The 12,467-nt window shown below is 51.0% G+C and overlaps 1 protein-coding gene across 1 annotated transcript in view; it reads right to left on the minus strand.

The window, feature by feature from the left end:
* The window catches only part of LOC122477767 (A-kinase anchor protein 17B-like), a 30,387-nt gene extending 19,628 nt beyond the window's left edge, over nucleotides 1-10,759 (minus strand). Inside the window, exons 1-2 of the mRNA XM_043571123.1 lie at nucleotides 10,392-10,759; nucleotides 6,848-6,913 (exon numbers count right to left, since the gene is read on the minus strand). The gene's annotated coding sequence lies outside the window, so the exon portion shown is untranslated. The remainder of the gene's footprint in view (nucleotides 1-6,847; nucleotides 6,914-10,391) is intronic.
* Between the last annotated feature and the right edge of the window lie 1,708 nt (nucleotides 10,760-12,467).

A 12,467-nucleotide genomic window follows, 5' to 3' on the forward strand; every position in this document is an offset into this window, starting at 1 on the left:
AGAATATTATAGGGTCAGCTGAGGCTTTAAGGATCAAGGGATATAATGTATGAGAAAGTGATTTGGAAATTGTAACTTGCCACATATGGGTAAAGAGAAATCCAGAAAGAAGATGGCTAAGGACACAACCCAGGGGGACACCCTCATTTAGAGAATGGAGTGAAAAAGAATTTCAGGGCATGATGCCAAGAATTTGAATAGTCTTCAGCTCATGCTGTATTGTTTGGAAATGTTTCGTTTACGAAGAACCTCACCATAACTGATAGAACCATTCCTCTTGTGGAGGGTCTGGGTTATTTTCACCTTGTTTCTATTGTGGATAATGCCTTTATAGTATACAGTATAGGGATAAGATTGTGGGTTCTAGAGCCACACTGCCCGGGTTTACATCCCAACTCTCACCACTTACTAGCTGTAGTTTTGGGCAAACTGTGTAAGCCATCCATACGTCAGTCTGCTCAATTTAGTATAAGTATCACCACAGTGTATCATTTCATTGATGTAAGGACCAAATGAGCAATTGTAAAGCGCTTAAAAACGGGGCCTGGCACACAGTAAACACTTAATAAACACGGGCTATTATTGTTAATATGTATCTTTGTGAATCTAGAGTCAAACTTCTGTTGAACTATTTCCCCAGGATAAAATTTCAGGTTGGGATTACTGCATATGTGGAACTTGAGAAACAAAGCAAAGAAAGGAAAAAGGAGACAAACAAAAAACCAGACTCTTAAACACAGAGAACAAACTGAGGGTTGCCAGAGGGGCGGCAGGTGGGGGGATAGGCGACATAGATCATGGGGACTGACAGTGTACTTATGGTGATGAGCACTGAGCAGTGTATAGAATTGTTGGATCATTTTATTGCACACCTGAAACTAATATAACACTGTATGTTAACTACGCATCAATAAAAAGGGATGACAAAACAATAATAAAATAAAAAGACTGAGGCATGGAGAATATGGTCAATAAGATGGTAATAGCATTCTTTGGTGACAGATGGTGACCACACTTATCGTGGTGCGCACTGAGTAATGTATAAAGTCATTGAGTCATTATGTTGTACACCTGAAATTAACACAACACTCTATGTCAATTATACTTCCATTAAAAACGTGTCTAGGGGCGCCTGGGTGGCGCAGTCGGTTGGGCGTCCGACTTCAGCCAGGTCACGATCTCGCGGTCCGTGAGTTCGAGCCCCGCGTTGGGCTCTGGGCTGATGGCTCAGAGCCTGGAGCCTGTTTCTGATTCTGTGTCCCCCTCTCTCTGTGCCCCTCCCCCGTTCATGCTCTGTCTCTCTCTGTCCCAAAAATAAAATAAAACTTTGAAAAAAAAAAATTAAAAAAAAAAAAAAAACGTGTCTAAAAAACATATATCGGGGCGCCTGGGTGGCTCAGTTGATTGACTAACTGCAGCTCAGGTCATGATCTAGCGGTTCAAGAGTTCGAGCCCCACATCAGACTCACTGCAGTCAGCGCAGAGACTGCTTCGGATCCTCTGTCCCCCCGTTTCTCTGCTTCTCCCTCCCTGCTCTCTCTCTCTCTCAAAAATAAATAAACATTGGGGCACCTGGGTGGCTCAGTCAGTTAAGTGTCAGACTCTTGATTTCGGCTCAGGTCATGAGCTCACGGTTTGTGAGATCAAGCTCCTATCTGCTGACAGCACAGAGCCTGCTTGGGATTCTCTCTCTCTCTCTCTCTCTCTCTCTCTCTCTCTCCCTCTCTCTCTCTCTCTCTCTCTCCGCCCCTCTCCCCTCTCAAAAATAAATAAATAAAAGCAACACTTTTTGTTTTGCTTCGTTGAAGGATTTCATTTTTAAGCAATCTCCACACCCAACATGGGACTTGAACCCACAACCCCCCAAGATCAAGAGTCACATGCTCGGCCAACCAAGCCAGCCAGGCCCCCCTAAAAGCAACACTTCTGAGACCACCTATTCCTTAACAGCTTTGCAGAGGCAAACGAGAGCTCCTCCAACCTTAAAAAATTGTAGTCATTCAACGATGTTTACACAGTGTGCATTCCAGCGGTATCTTGTGTATACAGCTTTACCAAGGCATTTCACTCAACATGCTCCCAATGCCAGGACATTTCTAGCAGATTCTCAGAGAAAAAGATTGCCCTCTCTAGTCATCTGTCCGCCTCTTTTTCCTTGCCTCTATACCCAGCGGCAAAGCTGACCAAATCGCAGTAGCATAAGAGAACAGACAAAAGAAGCCAGTCTTGAGATGCTCTCACAAGTGTAAAATGGTTGTTTTAACCAGCAGTGAAAATTCCAGAAATTCTGCGTCCAAGGTCCCTCTAATACCTTCCTTCATCTCAGAAGATACTTAGAGAGATTCCTCTGCTACATCTCAGGGCTCTCAGATCAAAAGTATAACTTTACAACTTTAAAAGCATTTGAATCATAAGCATAAGTGTCCATCATTCATTCTCTCTCGCTTTTACTCACACTCATAAATCTTTGCTATCGGAGTGCCAGCAAAGCCATTTCAACGAGGCGTGTTTTTAAAAACAGTGGGGAAAAAAATAGGACCATCTGCACAACTCCATATCCTCTTTCAAAGTAGTTCTTTGCTGCCTTTCTTTTCTCTCCAGGCCTTTGAACCTTGAAGGTAGTCATTTTGAAAGCATTTCAGATGTATAAAATTGTATCAACATATTTATAGGCAGTGGGGCAGCCGAGATGTATATGGATCAAAGCAACCTAGCCAATTTCCAGGCTCCTGGCTAGTACACAGTCCCAGTGAGCCTTGACCAAATAGAAATATTCCCTGGCTCTCCAGCCAAGAGGTCATGGATAAATATTCACGTGTTTTGACACATCCTTAACCCAAACAGCAATTTTAAAACTGAGGCTGACCATATGCTCTGATCTTGAAAAAACTAAAAGTCACATAATTAAAATGAGTGGCAGTCAGTGTTGCAGTAACAGGAATAGAGCCAATATAGGACGCACAGAATGACTAAATTTCCAAATCAAGATGGTCCTAGAGGGCTTATTGGGGTACTGGGGGCTTTTGGAACAGACAAAAAGGGACTTTTGGAGAGCCATAGCCATTCAGCAATGATACATTAGTGGCCATACCGGAGTCCTGCTGAGGGAGAATCTCTTCTGCCAGCACTCAAAGAAAATCTGTTCTAAGGTATAGGAGGAAAATCGTTTTATTCTGTAAGCTTCAGGTGTACAACATTGTAATTTGACATGCGTATGCACTACAAAGCGATCACTCCCAAAAGTCTAATTACCATCCAACACCCTACAACTGACCCCCTTTACCCCTTTGGCTCAACCCCCATCTCCTTTCCCCTGTGGTAACCACTGATCTGTTCTCTGTGTCTATGGATTTGTTCTTGCTTTGTTTTGTTTGCCTGTTTTCATACGGTTTGGCTTTTAGATTCTACATATGAGTGAAATCATATGCTATTTGTCTTTCTCCTTCTGACTTATTTCACTGAGCATAATGCCCTCAAGGTCCATCCACGTTGTCGTAAATGGCAAGATCTCATTTTTTATGGCTGAGTACTATTCCATTGTGTGTGCGTGTGTGTGTGTGTGTGTGTGTGTGTGCATATACATATCTCCCACATCATCTTTATCCATTCATCTTTAATGGACAGTTAGGTTGTTTCCTATCTTGGCTATTGTAAACGATGCTGCAATAAATACAGAAGGGCCTGTCTTTTCAAATTAGTGTTTTCATATTCTTCAGATAAATATCCATGGCAGACCAGGTACATCATATGGCAGTTCTAGTCTTAATTTTTTTTGTCCCTATTTCAAGAGGTCATACTAATGCATCCTTTGTCTGATAATGTTTGTAAAAGCAAAGTGTTTCTAAAGCCACTAAAAAAAATTAACCCAAAGAAAGACTTGTAGCAGGCCTTTCCATGCAAATGGATTTACATAACTCTATATATTGGTGAGGACAGGAGCAAGGGAGCTTTTTTGGGGTGTGGGGAGGGGGGGGAGCTATTTTTTTTTAAATAAGCACACAGCAGTGAGCAGAGCCAGCTGACCAGTCCTCTGGTCTTTTGCCCCCTTCTCAGCACCAGAAACATTCTTGAACACCCCTCTCCAGACGCTTCCAGCCAGGAACACAACTTTGTATCTTGGATTAATTTACCATAATGCTACTACAGTAGACTTCTTGCTTTCTCTTCTTGTGACACAATAAAAGCTACCAGGGATTTAAAGCAATGCGGCTGAGTAGCTTTCTTTTTGTCTCACTCACTGGACAGTCAGGACATTATCCGTGGGCAATGCGTTTCACGAAGGCACCCGTGTTTTACTTCTCAGTTTTACCTTCACTGTCTGAAAATTACCAGCAAAATCCCTGCCCGCAAGTCGCCACCTACCGGGGAAAAGCAACCTCTCCATGAGCCGGTGCTTGGTACAACTAAGCAGTTTCTCAAAGCGGCAGTATTTCCCAACCTTTTGAAAATCCCAAGGCAAACTTATTTGAATACGAGTCCTATGAAGAGGATATCGCCCAATACCTTATGGCGAAAATGTGATCAAGGAAGGAAAGATTGGAGAAGCCACAATGCATGTGAACTCTTCATGGCAGCCTGCTGTGTCGTGGCATCTTGACCACAGAACACTGCCAGGCAGAAAGAAGTGCAAAGTCAAAAGAGGATGGAATGGTTTTAAAAAAAATAAGACAGGGGCGCCTGGGTGGCTCAGTCGGTTAAGCATCCGACTTCAGCTCAGGTCACGATCTCACGGTCCGTGAGTTCGAGCCCCGTGTCGGGCTCTGGGCTGATGGCTCAGAGCCTGGAACCTGTTTCCGATTCTGTGTCTCCCTCTCTCTCTGCCCCTCCCCCATTCATGCTCTGTCTCTCTCTGTCTCAAAAATAAATAAACGTTAAAAAAAAAAAAGACAGCGGTATATTTACGACTTTCAGCATAAACAGCGAAAACAGATGTCGAGGTGGTCAACACGTTGCTCATTTTTCGTGCCTACAGCAAATTTCTGTAGAAATTCCATATAGAGAGAAACCCTACACAAGTGCTAGAAAGACTGAGTATATATTTGGTAAGCTAGTCCCCTTCTCTAGGGATTTGCATTTTCCAATTAATCTTTATTATTATTATTATTGAAAGAGCACTACACAGGGGCGTGGCTCAGTCGGTTGAGAGTCCGACTCTTGATTTCGGCTCCGGTCATGATCCCAGGGTCGTGGGATTGAGCCCCGTGTCAGTCTCTGTGCTGTGTGGAGCCTGGTAAAAATTCTCTCTCTCTCTCTCTCTCTCTCTCTCTCTCTCTCTCTCTCTCCTCTCTCTCTCTTCTCTCTCTCTCTCTCTCCCCCTCCCTCCCTCCGCCCCTCTCCCTGGCTCATCCTCTCTCTCTCTCTCTCTCAAAGAAAAAAAAGAGAAAGAGCACTACCCTTCCCAAAGGAGCACCACTACCACTCTATCTTTGTACACATTTTTTAACAAATTATTTCCTCAAAATGTGTTCCCACGTCAAGGGGCAGGAGTGAGCTTATAGGGCTCATGACAGACTGGCAAATTGTTCTTGTGAAGGATTACGACAATTTATCACGACCGTAGCCGTATTAACGTGCCCGAGTCCCTTGTAGGCTTGCTGACACTGGATCGTTTCCATTTTTATTTCTGCTACTTTTATTGGTAGGTAACGGCAACTTGAAGTGGCTTGAATTCGCATCTCATTTTTCTTAAATTAAATAAAAAGTAAAGGTTGGCTTCAGCTTACGCTGACGTCCAACAGCCTATTCAACGTCTCCAAGCTGAAGGTTTCGTTCGCATCCCCAGCTAACAAGTGCAACAGATCTCTTCATTTCCATGCCCCTCCCAACTGCCCCCCACCTCAAACTTGACCCCCCACCCACCCAGCGATTCCCATCGTCCTAAACACAGCCACCCACCTCCCAGGAGCTCAGGCTCAAAACCAGGACCTGTCCCTCCCCACCGCTCACATTCAACCCTTCAGCAAGTCCTTCTGATCCCACCTTTACCACGTTCCAAGGCCACCTCCATCACCGCCGCTGCTCCCCGGGTCCAAGCCAGCGCCATCGGGAACCTGGATGACTGCCACAGCCTCCCAACCAGTCTCTCCTTGTCGTCCTTGCCCCATAGAGTCTATGCTAAGTGCCGGTCAAAACGATTTTTTTTTTAAACCTCAAGTCAGATTGTGTCACTCTGTTTAAAACCCTCCCGTGACTTTTCATCATGCTCTGAACAAAATTCAAACGGCTTACCCTCAAAACCCAGCCCCGGCCCACCCGGCTCAACACACTGTGTGCCCCTTCTCCCCTACCGCCCTTGTTCTCTCTCCATCCAGCCTTCTTACCGTTCCTCGCAGATCCAAGTTCACGCCACAGGGCCTTTGCACTTGCGGTTCCCTCTGGCTGAAGTGCTCTCTCCCCTAACCTTTTCTCACGGCTGGCTTCTTCTCATTTCTCACATTTGGCTCAAATGCCACCTCCTCAGAGAAGCCTTCCCAGAACACTATCTTAAATAGCACGGCTCCCCCCGCCCCCTGTCATGTTGAAGCATAGCACCCCATCTTACTTTCAGCGTGACACTGAAATGCTCGATTATCATGTGCGTTTGTTGACATGGTTTTTAGCTGCCCCGCCCCCACCCCTAGTCTGGAAGTTCCACGAGGGCAGGCACCGGCCTCTGTCTGGGTCACCAGTTTATCTTCAGAGCCTAGAATGGTGCCTGGCACGTCGCGGGAACTTCAGGGTGCTAAACCTGAACCTAGGAAAACCTAAAGAGGAACAGTGAGATGCTGAAAAGCAGGCCCGTGTGCCCCTTCAGGCTCTCAGAGCTATCAGTGAGCGAATGTCGTCGAGATCAACCAAGTGTACCTACCAAGTGACGATTCCGTTTGAGACACTTTGGGGGCTACAGCAAGAAGTCGCCCTCGAAGATGGGAGTCTAGAGAGAAAAAGGAATGAAGACGATTAACTGGAAGCCGAGGAAGAAAACGGTGAGTGATGAAGCAGAGGCTATTTCTGGGTCACCGAGAAGCAGAAAGGGTTCGAACAGCCTTTCGCTTGAAATGAGTGTTCGAATTCCTGGGGATACGCATCCAGGGGGTTTTGAACGTCCCGGTAACTGCTCCCTTCAGGAGTGTTGGGACACGCGTAGGAACAGCCGGTTGTAGTTGTCACAGGGGCTGGCACAGGGAAGGGCACTGCTGCCACGTGGCAATCTGGGAGTCAGGGGGGCTAGACGTCCTGCGGCGCCTGGACAGACCGACACAAGGGAGAACGCTCCACCCCAAATGGCAAGGCAGAAATGGCTCGCACCTATCCATCCAGAACACATGCGGTGCCTTTGGGGACTTCTCGATTAATGGGGTTTTTTTTTTTGAAGGATGAAGAGAATGGCAAGGCCAGCCCAAATGCCTCTTTGGGTCCCTAGCACAGCCGGATTCAAAACCCCAGTCCAGAAGCGAGGTTACCACCTCTGGATAGGGCTCAGAGTCTGACCATCAGACCGTCCCCAGTGACACCCACGACATCCCCGTGTGGCACGTTTATTCGCCTTTCACAGAGTCAGCTCTGCTGCGTGTCCAGCAATTCTCTAACCACACAGTAGGACAAGAAGCTAATCCTGAATTAGAATCTTCCCGAGGGGGGGCTTGTCTCCCTCAAGCGGTGGTCTGGGTCAGTGGTCCGGTAGGTCCCAGGACTGGGGGGATGTGGGACACTCAGACCCCCGCTAAAGCAGTTAGCATCTGCCTTCCACAGGCGAGATGCAGATCAAGCCTTCTGGTGTTCCAAGAGAAACTGGAAATCCTGACTTTTATTGAAATCGTTCAGTTTTTATCTTTTTAAAAATTTTTAAATTTTACTTCAATCCGAGCTAGTTAACATATAGTGTCATAATGCTTTGGGGAGTGGAATTTAGTGATTCATCACTTACTGTAACACCCAGTGCCCACCCCAACAGGTGCCCTCCTTGATGCCCATCCCCCATTTAGCCCATCCCCCCCCACCTCCCCACCAGCAACCCTCAGCTTGTTCTCTGTATTTAAGAGTCTCTTATGGTTTGCTTCCCTCTGTTTTTATCTTATTTTTCCTTCCTTTCCCCTATGTTCATCTGTTTTGTTTCTTAAATTCCACATCTGAGTGAAATCCCATGATATTTCTCTTTCTCTCACTGACTGATTTCCCTTAGCATCATACCCTCTAGTTCCACCTTTCTTTTTCTTTCTAAGTAATCTCTACCCACAACGTGGGGCTCGAACTCACAACCCCGAGATGAAGAGTCACATGCCCCACCGACTGAGCCAGCCAGGTGCCCCAAGATCTTTTGGTTTTTCACTGTTGACCCCTAATTCAATGGCTTTCTAAAATATCGTGCAGGCTGAAGCACACCCCTCTAAGGCTGACCCAGGGACAGCCCTTGACTCACGACAGGAGCTAAGATGGCCTCTGCAGGCCCCCTCCCCCCAGTGTTACTCCCCCACAAATCAGTGCCATTCATTCTCTGATATGTATGCTAGCTGGGATTCCCTGGGGACCGGGGCGAGCAGGCTTATTCCACTGTCACTTTTCTCTGCGCTTAACAGGAGTCGGGGTAAAAACCCCTTCACGCAATTTACTCCATGCCTCCAGTGACTCCGTGCTTTGAGAGACACCCCCCCCCCCCCGCCGCCCAAAAAAGCAGGGCACAGAAAAAATGTGACTCCTGGAATGCCATATTCTTTAAAAAGCAACCAAAAGGGGGCGCCTGGGTGGCTCAGTCGCTTAAGCGTCCGACTTGGGCTCAGGTCATGATCTCACGGTTGGTGGGTTCGAGCCCCACATCGGGCTCTCTGCTGTCAGCACAGAGCCCGCTTAGGATCCTCTGCCCCCCTGTCTGCCCCTACCCCCCCCCCAAAATAAATAAACATTAAAAAAAAATAACGTGGGTGGGTACAGGGGCTTCACTTTAAAGTGGGTGGGTTTAGGGGCGCCTGGGTAGCTCAGTCGGTTAAGCCTCGGACTTAGGCTCAGGTCGTGATTTCACGGTTTGTCGGTTCGAGCCCCAGCCCCCCACCTTCCCCCAACCCCCCGTCCTCCCCCACCCCACCCCCATCCCCCTTTGGGCTCTGTGCTGACAGCTCGGAGCCTGAAGCGTCCTTCAGATTCTGTCTCCCTGTCTCTCTCTGCCCCTCCCCCACTTGTTCTCTCTCTCTCTCTCTCTCTCTCTCTCTCTCTCTCTCTCGGAAATAAGTAAATAAATAGCTTAAAAAAAAAAGAAAGGCAACCGAAAAACCAGAACTTGGGGGATCCCAACTAGATTAGCCCAAGGCGGGGATCTCCTCAGCATGAACGCCCCAGGCGCACCGCCCAAGTTCACGCTAGGTCAACGGCACGAACTTTGAAAGTTACCTCAGAGGCCGGCGGGCAAACGGCCCCAAATGGGCGCCACCCTCGAAACCTTTACCCTCAAACGAGAAAAGACCCCGAGAAACCGAAAAGGCCCCCCAAGGCGACCCGCCCCGGCGCTGGGAGCCGCGCCTCAGGGTCGGCCGCGATCAAAAGTGCTCCGGGAACGGCCGCCTTCCGAACAAACGGCAAAAAGGGCAGGACGCCACACGCAAAGCCGAGGGTCCCCAGGGCCGAGGCTACCCCGTCTCCCCCCCCCCCACCCCGCCCCGAGTTCGGGGACGGCAGTTTCTCCCACAGCTTCGGCCTCCCCACCCCGCTTCTTCCCCTCGCCCCGCCCCCTGCCCCCCCTTCCCTGTTCCCCGGCCCCCCCCGCCCCCCCACCCCGTTCCCACCTCGGGACCCGGTGCTTCGGGCCCCGGGAGGGAGTCCGGCTCTCCCAGTCAGACAGGGGAAGGGATTATCCCGCCCGCCGCCCCGGAACACCTCAAGTGACACTCTTGACAAGTCCCTGAAGCCAAAGGGGCCCAGTCACCCGCGGGGCCCCGTTAACTGGACGGGGCCGGGCGCGGGGGCGGCAGCGGGGGCAGGAGGGGGGGGCGGCCCCGGCCCCCACCTCGAACAGAAGAGGGCACCTTCGGTTCCCAGAAGCGGGAAGCCGCCGCCGGCGTACCCCGGGGGAGCGCCTCGAGTGACCTCTGTCGGGGCAGCGGCCTGAGGGGGCCCCTGAGCGCCCCCTAGTGCGGCGCCGGGGCCCGGCGCGGTCCAGGGAGAAGGGAGAGGACCAGGGGAAGAGCCCAGGCGCATCTCTGGAAAGCCCGACTCTGTGGGGGCAGGTGGGGCGGCCCGGGCCTCCCGCGCCTCCCCTCCCCAATCTCCACCGAGGGTCCTTCGTGGCCCGGTCGAAGCGGTACCAGAGCTTCCCCCCCACCCCACCCCGCCCCCCCCTCGCCTAGGCCGGGGCGGCCGGCGGGGGCCCGAGAGACGCAGCGGGACGTGGCTGCCTGTCAGCGAGAGCCGCGGAGGGCATTTACCCGGAGCCTGAGGGGCCGCTGCGCCTCCGCTCGGGTCTCCGCTGAGGTAACGGGACCGCCGCCGCCGCCTCTTCCCGGCCGCCGCAGTCGCAACCGCCAACGCTCTCGATCGCTCTCTGCGACTGTGGCCCGCGAGGCCAGCTGTTGAATGGCCGCGTCCAAGCCGGCGACGCACGCGCGCGCCCCGATGCCAACGCCCCGTGCGCCCCCTCGCCCCGCTGCGGCCCTGGCGAGCTCGCCGCGGCTGCTTCCCGACTCCGGGATCCCGGCTCCCGGCAGCGGGCTCGCCCACCCGCCCGTCCGTCCGCCGGCTCCCTCCCACCGCTTGGTGGGCTCTCGCCTAGCCAATTGCCGGCCCTCGCCGGCTCCGCCCCCTGGCTGCGATCCCTCTGGACCAATGGCAACGATGGGCTAGTCCCGCCCCTTCGAATCCCCCGGGGCCAATCGCCTTCTCCTGAGGACCCGTTCAAGTTAACCCCGCCCCTCTCGTGCGGCGGAGCTGCAGCCAAAGTTGATCCCACTGCGCGGTTGCTCCTGACGATTGAGAGGCTTCGCCCGGGCTCCCCCCCCCCCAGCCCCCCCCCCCCCCCGCGCCAAGTTCAGTGATTTCAAGGCTGCAGCTCACCCGGTCTGCCGACCCCCACGCGACCTATTCTGAATAAGCGAATACTTAAAAAGCTAATGAGAGAGGTACCGTTGTCCATCTCATCCCTGAGCAGGGCCGCTGCGAAATGTACACCGTCCTGGCCACAACTCACACATCACAGGGTCAGCAAGAACCTCGAAGGTCATCCGCTGACTCTGTCCCCGCATTGCTGTGTGTCTTGCTTGTGTTTTGTTGTTGTTGTTGTTTGTCCCACGTACAGGGGCTCTGCCCTCCAGGCTGGACAACTTCTGGTGACAAGCACTCACTGGCACCACGGACCGCCACTTGGGTCGCGTGAGACTGAGTGAAACCGGCCCCCTGGTAACTTCTACCCCCTTGAAACCACACAAAGGCAGCTTGGCCCCTCTTCCCACGGGGGTCCAACAATTTGAAGGCAAATCTGGCCCCACAGTTCTTCCAGGCTCTGTTGTTACAAAGAACGGAGTTCAAGTCTCTCCTTCGAGTTTACACCAATTCCTTTATAGCTTTCCCAAGTGGAAGGTGGGAAATGAGTCTCTCTCCCCGCCCCCCCCCCAACCCCCAACCCCAGGGCACAGACCCTTCTGTACAGAGCAGACCAGGACAGTCACATCCCTTGTCTAGACACTAGATTTTTCTACTCAGAGCTCCCTAAGATGGCATTTGCTTTCTTGACGGCTATATCACAGCCAACGAATATTAGATTTACTGTCAACTAACCCCTGGGCTATTTCTCACTGCTGCTGCTATCACAGGGCTCTGTTTTCTACTTGATTAGCTGGTAAATGTCATTGGGTTTTGCTGGGGGTGGGAGGGGAGTGCTAATTTCACTCTTTTCTCTCAGGACCTCTTCACTGGCTCATTCGGTACTTAACATCTCTCCATCTGTCTTGCTACCAACGCCAAGCTCAGGCCCTCATCCTGTGTGCACAACTGCCTCCCCACAGGACACCTTACCTCTAGGCTTGTGCCCTCCCGGTGGCCTCCCAATGCTCCTCTCCTCATCCATTTGACACCAGAAGCCACAGTCGTCTCTAAAACACGAAGATAATCCTGTTACCCCACCTGACCTAAAAGCCCACCCCAGCTTCAGATCCTTTCTTACTCCTTCTCCAACCCCCTCCCCACCCCCCGCCTTCAATTCCAGGATAAGATCCCAAACCCCCTAATAACATGTGAAACCCTCGGTGATCTGGCCTCACCTGCCCGGCGTCTGTCTCACCTGCACCACAGAGCACTCTATACTTCAGATCCGCTGAACTTCCTTCTGTTTCTCAAATGAGCCATGGTCTCCGACACTTCTATGCCTCTGATACAAAGTCTGGAATAACCTGTCCCCTACCCTCCTAATCCTGACCTACAACACATTGATGTATTTTATTCATTCATTGAACACATATCCTGAGCACCTACGTGTGTCAAGTATGGGGAAGGGGGTATAACAACATGAT

This window comes from Prionailurus bengalensis, chromosome X, assembly GCF_016509475.1.
Source record: "Prionailurus bengalensis isolate Pbe53 chromosome X, Fcat_Pben_1.1_paternal_pri, whole genome shotgun sequence".
Lineage (NCBI taxonomy): Eukaryota > Metazoa > Chordata > Mammalia > Carnivora > Felidae > Prionailurus > Prionailurus bengalensis.